The sequence below is a fragment of the Halyomorpha halys genome, unplaced genomic scaffold (genome assembly GCF_000696795.3).
Source record: "Halyomorpha halys isolate HHAL.00 unplaced genomic scaffold, Hhal_1.1 Scaffold1220.1, whole genome shotgun sequence".
In the NCBI taxonomy this organism is placed as follows: domain Eukaryota; kingdom Metazoa; phylum Arthropoda; class Insecta; order Hemiptera; family Pentatomidae; genus Halyomorpha; species Halyomorpha halys.
In genome coordinates, this window is record NW_027105702.1 from 23,623 (window position 1) to 30,934 (window position 7,312).

The window sequence follows — 7,312 nt, forward strand, 5'->3', positions numbered from 1 at the left end:
TTCATTTTTTTGTTGACTCCCATCATCCCACAATACCAGAGAATTGACGTAAATAAATGGGCAATAGGATTAGTTGTAGTTGATTTGAAATACGTTTCGTAAACAGAATAATACCATAGCAAAGTAAAAACAGATAAGAGCAAATACATGGAGTAATGTTGGAAGATAGTCCGGGTGGTGGTCAGTACAGGTATCAATATAGTAAAAGAAAACTATTTATTGTTAACCAACTTTTCGGTCCACTTTGCAGGGCTGTCAGATTGAAACAGCGAACGACTGAACAGCCGACTGACAGAAAACGATTTATCAGATGAGGTCATTTTTAATTGCACTTAACAAAACATCGGGCAATGGAACCTTGCCGAAAAGACCAACACCCAGAGATTCCAGGATCCAGTCTGAAGTTGTTTTGAAAAACCACTTTTCTTATGATCTGGATTAAATAACCTAAACAGGTTCATCAGAAAATAAGAACATTTTTTAAGTCCATTATAAAACATAATTACTTGTGGATTTTGTAACATAGATCAGGGTTTTGAGAATATAATTTGTTTTTTCAGTCAATAATAAATCTTTGACAGATAATATTACTGGATAAAAACTATAAACCTTCAAAAATAGTTACTGGTTGATTCTTCATGGCACAGATAAATATTATCAGTTATTTCAGAATACTTTGTAGTAAGTGTTGGAGACAGGGACGAGACAGCCACGCGGGTTGGGGCGTAGGTCCCAGAGCGCCCGGTTAGAAACTTTGTGGGTTTGATTCCCACCTGGGGCGGTTAATATTTATTTTTCGGAGATTCCGAGAAATGAATCTTGACACTCCCACAAAACTTATCACTAGGCCTACTTGCCGGACTAGTTCTCCTACCAATATCAATTTGAATAGTGATGGAGAACTTGATTTTACGTGTTCTTTCTGGAAGAATGATATGTGGGCTTTTAAAAAAGAGGATTTAAGAATATTAACTGAGTTTAATATCATTAAAGACATCGAATTTCCTACTTGTTTTTTTTTTTTTTTTCATGATCAATAACACTTAGTTTTTTTTGCTATTAAGACACTATTGGTTACTATTATCGGAGCAATATGATGAAAGTTTCAGCTAAGTCCCTTTAGCACAGGTCGAGTGAACTAGCAGAAAATACTAGATCAAAAAAAGCAACTTAATTTGCATGATTATTAAGACCAATTTTTTCATCAATTTGGTTAAATGAAAAATTTATAAAAATAAAGATACCGCCTACATACCCCTCAATTTTAATTAAATATACTGTAATTCAATAAGTATTTACTTTAATGTATGTAAATTCCCGACAAATATAGGTGTCAAATGCGAACTGCTACCTGTTGGCATAAAACTTTGGTGCCCTCAAAAAATTGAGTACCTCAGATACTCCTGATCTTCAAAAACATTATGATGTTTTTGTCATTATGTCATCGACATTATGTCGAACGATATGTCGTTCGATTCCCGAGGCGATTGGGAGTCCATGGTGACCAGGCAATGCGGTGGCAAAGTAACATAGTAACGGATGAGTAATCACCAATCAATAAATAAAGAGAAGATATACAGCTCGCTCATTTCCATAAAGTGGTATGCGTGTATTAGCTTGATACGATCTAAGCACTAAGCCGACAGTGAAGCGGTTATATCAAGTTCTGTCTTGGGCAGGCAACTTCAATACACCGATTTAAGTAGAAATTGCATTTCTTTAAGTCTGGCTAGGTTCTGTTTATTTCCTAAATTTTTATTCGAATAACAGAGAAGTATTTTCGGAGACTCGTCGTATAATAGTAGAATAAAATATTCAATCAACTCTTAAAGAAAAAAAAAGATTTTCCTTTTAAGTCTACATGAGATTGTGGATTGAATAAAGCTGTTTAGATCAAACCAACCCAAAAAACATAATACCTGAACTTAACATGCATATCTAAACAATGTCCCCAAATCGTTTTAAGCACTCTTGCGATTATTTATGTAATAAATATTTCAAAATATGTTTCTCATTTACAAAAGAAAATGTTCTACTACACTAAAGTTATTAGAAAATGATTTACATAAAAAAAGGAATATAACTTTTCATTTTAAAAAATGTGAGGCCAAATGTGGCATTGCATTTCAAAACAAAGGAAGTACATTTTTTAAATTCAATTTTTTTTAAGTAACAGTTTTGATATATACTAGATTATGACGAGGTAAAAAAATTTCTTCCAAAAACAGAGCACGTTATATAATTTTTTTTATAAGGAAATTCTTCTACCTAAACTATGTGAAACTAAAACTTTTAATTAAAAATACACAAAAAAAAATGAAAAAGGCTCAAGGCTGGTTTTGGAATGAGACGCCCAAAATCTCAAAATACAACGAGTAAATTAGACATTGGTTAAGCACTATATGTTTCATTTCTCACGTTGGAAACGTTCAGCAAAAGACAAAATATATCTTAAAACTAAAAAGACATCTTTTTATTCAAATATATTTTAGTTCTGAAATTTTTATTTTTTCTAAATTATTTATCCCTAACACTAAAGGAAACGTATATTTGATTGAGGCTAACAAGAGGCATGTATTTAGAAATGGAATACTTATGTCTGAAATTAGGATTGGAAGTTATTCTCCCTTCGACACAATAATAGCATTGAAATCCGACCATAAATTATTTTTCATTGATTAGTGTATCGTATCATCTGTCGTATGGTTTGTAATGCGGCATGGTATACCTAGCGCGCCTGACACAGGAATCATTTGGGGGATAAATTAATTAATTTTTTTTAATGGTTTTTTAAATATTTATTTATTGCAATTTACAACTGTACATTTAGTAAATCTGATCTAAGTTTTTTAATCGTCAATTCAGTAAATACACAGTATATCAGTCTAAGAGTTTGAGTAGCGGGATTATGATTTTCTATTATTTACAAATAATCGAATAAAAAAAAGAAAAAAATAGAAATACAAAAAAGTTTGTGTTACAATATTTAAAATTATTTACGAATAGATTGACTATCAAGAAGACTAATTAAAAAATTTATCAGTTCCAATATTATGAAATAAAATATTTTTAAGTAAAACATATTTTAAAATGCACATATTATATGAAAAAGTAATACTTCAAAATAATTTGTATTTATTACGTACTTCAGAAAACAATTTTAATAATGTGACAAGTGGGAAAATGAACCTTCCATATAAAGTATATAATATTTATTATAGTTTTGATGAAAATGTCACTAATTTTTAAAAATATATATATTTTAACCTATTTAATTGATAGGCTCTTCGACTGGGCAAAACCTTGATAGCATTTAACTACGACTTTTTTTTTCTAAATTAGACAATTCGTTGATTCAGAATTTATATTACATCATTTAATAACAATTTAATTTTAGAACCTAGTAATTAATACTTTTTAATTTTGTCACTGGAAATAAATTTGAAAAATTATATGTAAAAAAAAATAGTAATAATTTATTTTTGTTATTTTTGAAAATTGCCTGATTTTTACAGCACAATGATCTTTTCAGACTTTTCATGGTTTTCCCTGTCTGTAAATACCCTTTAATTACTAGCTCCACATTAACAGTAGGTTCAAGGATTTGATTGTACAAGTATTTTATTAAAGAATATTAATTCTTGCCGTGCACATTAAATAAACGGTAAATGGATAATAAATTCTTATCAATAAACTTATAAAATTCAATATAATTTAATAATAATACATTTGAAACGCTTTATATAATAAATATGTAATTTATATCCTTTCAACTTTAGGATTACATAAATATTGAGTTATTTGCACAATTTCAGTTTCAATATTACTCTTGAATAAAATTTTTATTACATTAGACAAAATATTTCAATTTGCTCAAGTGCATTAACTAGTACAAATATGGATTTATTTGTGTGAAATATTACTGTACCACTTTATTTATACAAGTTATAAAATGATTGACTAAGCACCTAACTTTTTTTTTTAAAGGATTTATTAAGAAGTGATCTATTTTTCAAATAAATAAAATTCAAATAATTTTATAGCTAAATCTATGATTTAACCGAGAGGAGCTAGGGAAAAAAGATTACATACTAGGAATAAGATGTGAATCATAGCCACAAGAAGAACAAATCAAAACGGTCATTATTTTTACACTATTTCGTCACGAAGTTGAGATTTATTGCTTCGTGACTCATCTCTACGAAGTGGACATTGAACAACTAAATCACGAGACAAAAGAGAACGGACTTGTTTGTATAAATTATAATGGATAATGAGAAGGAGCACATATGAAGGATGAACAGGAATGTCGTCTATGCATAGATACCAAATCAAATAATTTTTTTTTGTTTCTGAGAGTTAGTATGAAAATACAATATATTATTGATCAATTTAGAACTAAATTAATCTATTGCAAAATGTTTTACTATTACAATAATAATTTTGATGATGATTAATATTTTCCTTATTTAATAATTCATTTGAGAATTAAATCATCACAACATCGAAGATTCGGAGCATGGACCATATTTATCAGTCAATATTTTCTCTTTAGCGCAATGAAATACTCTTAACTTATAGCACATATTTATATGATACATACATTATTAAAATCATATAAATGTTGTATTCCATTGCCAATGAGGTTCTGGCCCAGTTATTATTCAACACTATAATAATGATGGGCATAAATTAGAGCATTAAGAGATAAGTAAATAAATTAATTTTGAACGTCTGAAATAAATCAAAAGGAAAAAAAGAAGAAGAGATTATTTTAAATATGCCAAATAAATAAAAGAATACATAAAATCAATTGTTCTTTTTAACAGTCATAACTGAACATTACATGGGGAAAATATATGAATCTGAGAAAAATTTAATTTATTTTAGAACAGAAAAAATAATTTTAAATTCCGAAATTTGTCAGAATTTAAGGTTTAGAAATATCCAGAAAGTAGGTGCTATGTAGAAAGAGTATTTAAATTTTTTTCCAATGGAAAAATTCCCGTTTCCCCAAATATTTCACATAAAACTTTTAGCGTTTTTAAAGATAAAAAGTGAAGATAGAATTACAGAATTTCATCAGGGAGTTTAGGCAGAGGTTCTGACTAAATAGTTTAGTCAGTTTAACAAACTGTGGAAAGTCCTTCGTAGAATAGAATAAGTTACGGTACACGGTGCATAGTGGCAACAAACTGCGGTTGTAGTGCAAAAACTTCTTAATTGTTTAAATCCCCTGTAATTCTCATAAATTCTAATGCTATTCAAGGAGCTGAATACAATGGAATACATTTATTTTATCTTTTATAATATTTTCAGGTGTAAAAAAATAATTTTTCCAATAAATAAAATGTTGTTCTGATTCACAGTGGTTAATTTGATTATTGTTCCCACCTTATTTTCGTTACACCTTTCGAGAAGGCCCCTCACTTCATACGTCTCAATACGCCAATGAAACTTACACAAAAGTTGCTTCAATGTGTACAATTTTATGAGAAATAATTATAATAATTTCATGACAAAGGTAAATAAAGTTAATTTTTTCTAGCCTATCAAAAATTAAGTGCCCGTAGAATTTTAAAACAAAAATTTTCAAGAAACAAACCTACTTGTGAAAAACTAACAACTTTTGTTGGTATTCACTAGGCTGAAGTATTTTTTGTTGGATAGTTAAAACAAAATAACAACAACCAGTAAAAATTCACTTCTTCCCTATGCCAAGATAACGTCTCTAAGATCACTAATATTGTTTAATGGGAGAATCAATAAAGGTGAATTCATTTACAGGCATTTGAGTATAAGAAACCACACTTATCAACATGATTAGAAACATTTCATTTTGAAGGAATTTTTTTCATACTTTCTACCACTGTGTGTGGACTAACAGAATTTTTTTTATTTAATGTCTATATTCCACTCATCTTGAAACATAAACTTCAAAATTTGAAGGAGTGTCGATGTTTTTCTTGGTCGAAAACCAAAAGGTTCATTATTATAAATAATAAAAATAAACACATATTTTTTTGGTTTTATTACATTGTCACTTTGACTTATTTTCGACTAAATAACACTGATCATTATAATTGGCACAAGTATATTTGAGGAGCTTTAAATCAGAAGTCCACTTTTGAAAAGTTGTTACGTCAGACTTATTATGGAAGCTTCTCAAATAGTTAAACATAGTTAAACAAATAGTTAAACATTAAATAGTTAGTCAAGTTAAATTTTGAACAAAAATGTTGATTTGTAGCACCTAGGGAATATTTTAAATTTTAAAATAAACTAAATAAGTTTTGGTTTAGTATTTGCCAAAAAAAAAAAAAAATGAATAAATAAAAACTTTTCAGAAAACTCTTTAATTACTACTTCATAACTTTTGGCTTTGGTTTATTTTGATGATTTCTGATATGTATTAATTAGTTTAATAAACACAAAGGATTAAAGAAATTTTAATTATTTATTTTATAGTATCAGTAAATAATAAATAATATGTCTGATATTTTTTTCTTTAATTGTAACCTAAAACCTCAAAATTCGATTGGGGTGTTTTATCTTTTGGTCAATTACAAAACTTCATCATTGAAAATAAAATTTGGTTTATTATTTTCGGGATAATTCGATTTTAGAATCGAACAAATGATTACATCTGCGCACATCAATGTATACTTAACCAACAAGGACGGAGTTGAGAAACAACAAAAAGCTAGGCTAGCTACTCGCTAAGCAACAATAAGCTAGCTCTAACTATATAAGCTAGCCGCGGAGCTAGCGGGATCCAAACAGATTATGCAAGAGGAAAGGCAAGAGCCGTGCGCTGCAGGTGACGCCATACTTAAAGATACAATTTTATCTAAATTACCAGCCTTGAAGTAGGTGAGAGATAGCAGTTTCCGCTCTTTCATCAAATCTCCTATTCCATAGTCTAAGGCGGATTTAAATCCATCCATAATAATTTAGGAGTTAGGCAAAAATAAGTATAGAAGTGAAGCTGATATATTTGCTGCCAAAATATATTGATTTAAATTTTACGGATTATCTAGCTAAGATATCTAATATAAACTAGATAATGGAACATCAATCTGAACAAGATACGTCACATAATTATTATTTGGATCGTCTCAGTAAAACAGATATAAAACTATAAATACATTTTTTATACAACTAAAATCACTTAACAGTATACTAAATATAACTGAGTGAAATATTTATTTTATTTTTACATAAATTTAATTTACATAATTTTGTGTATACATTATTTTGGTAAAATTTAGTCAGTTTTCACAATATTGTTTTATTATTATTATTTTTTAAA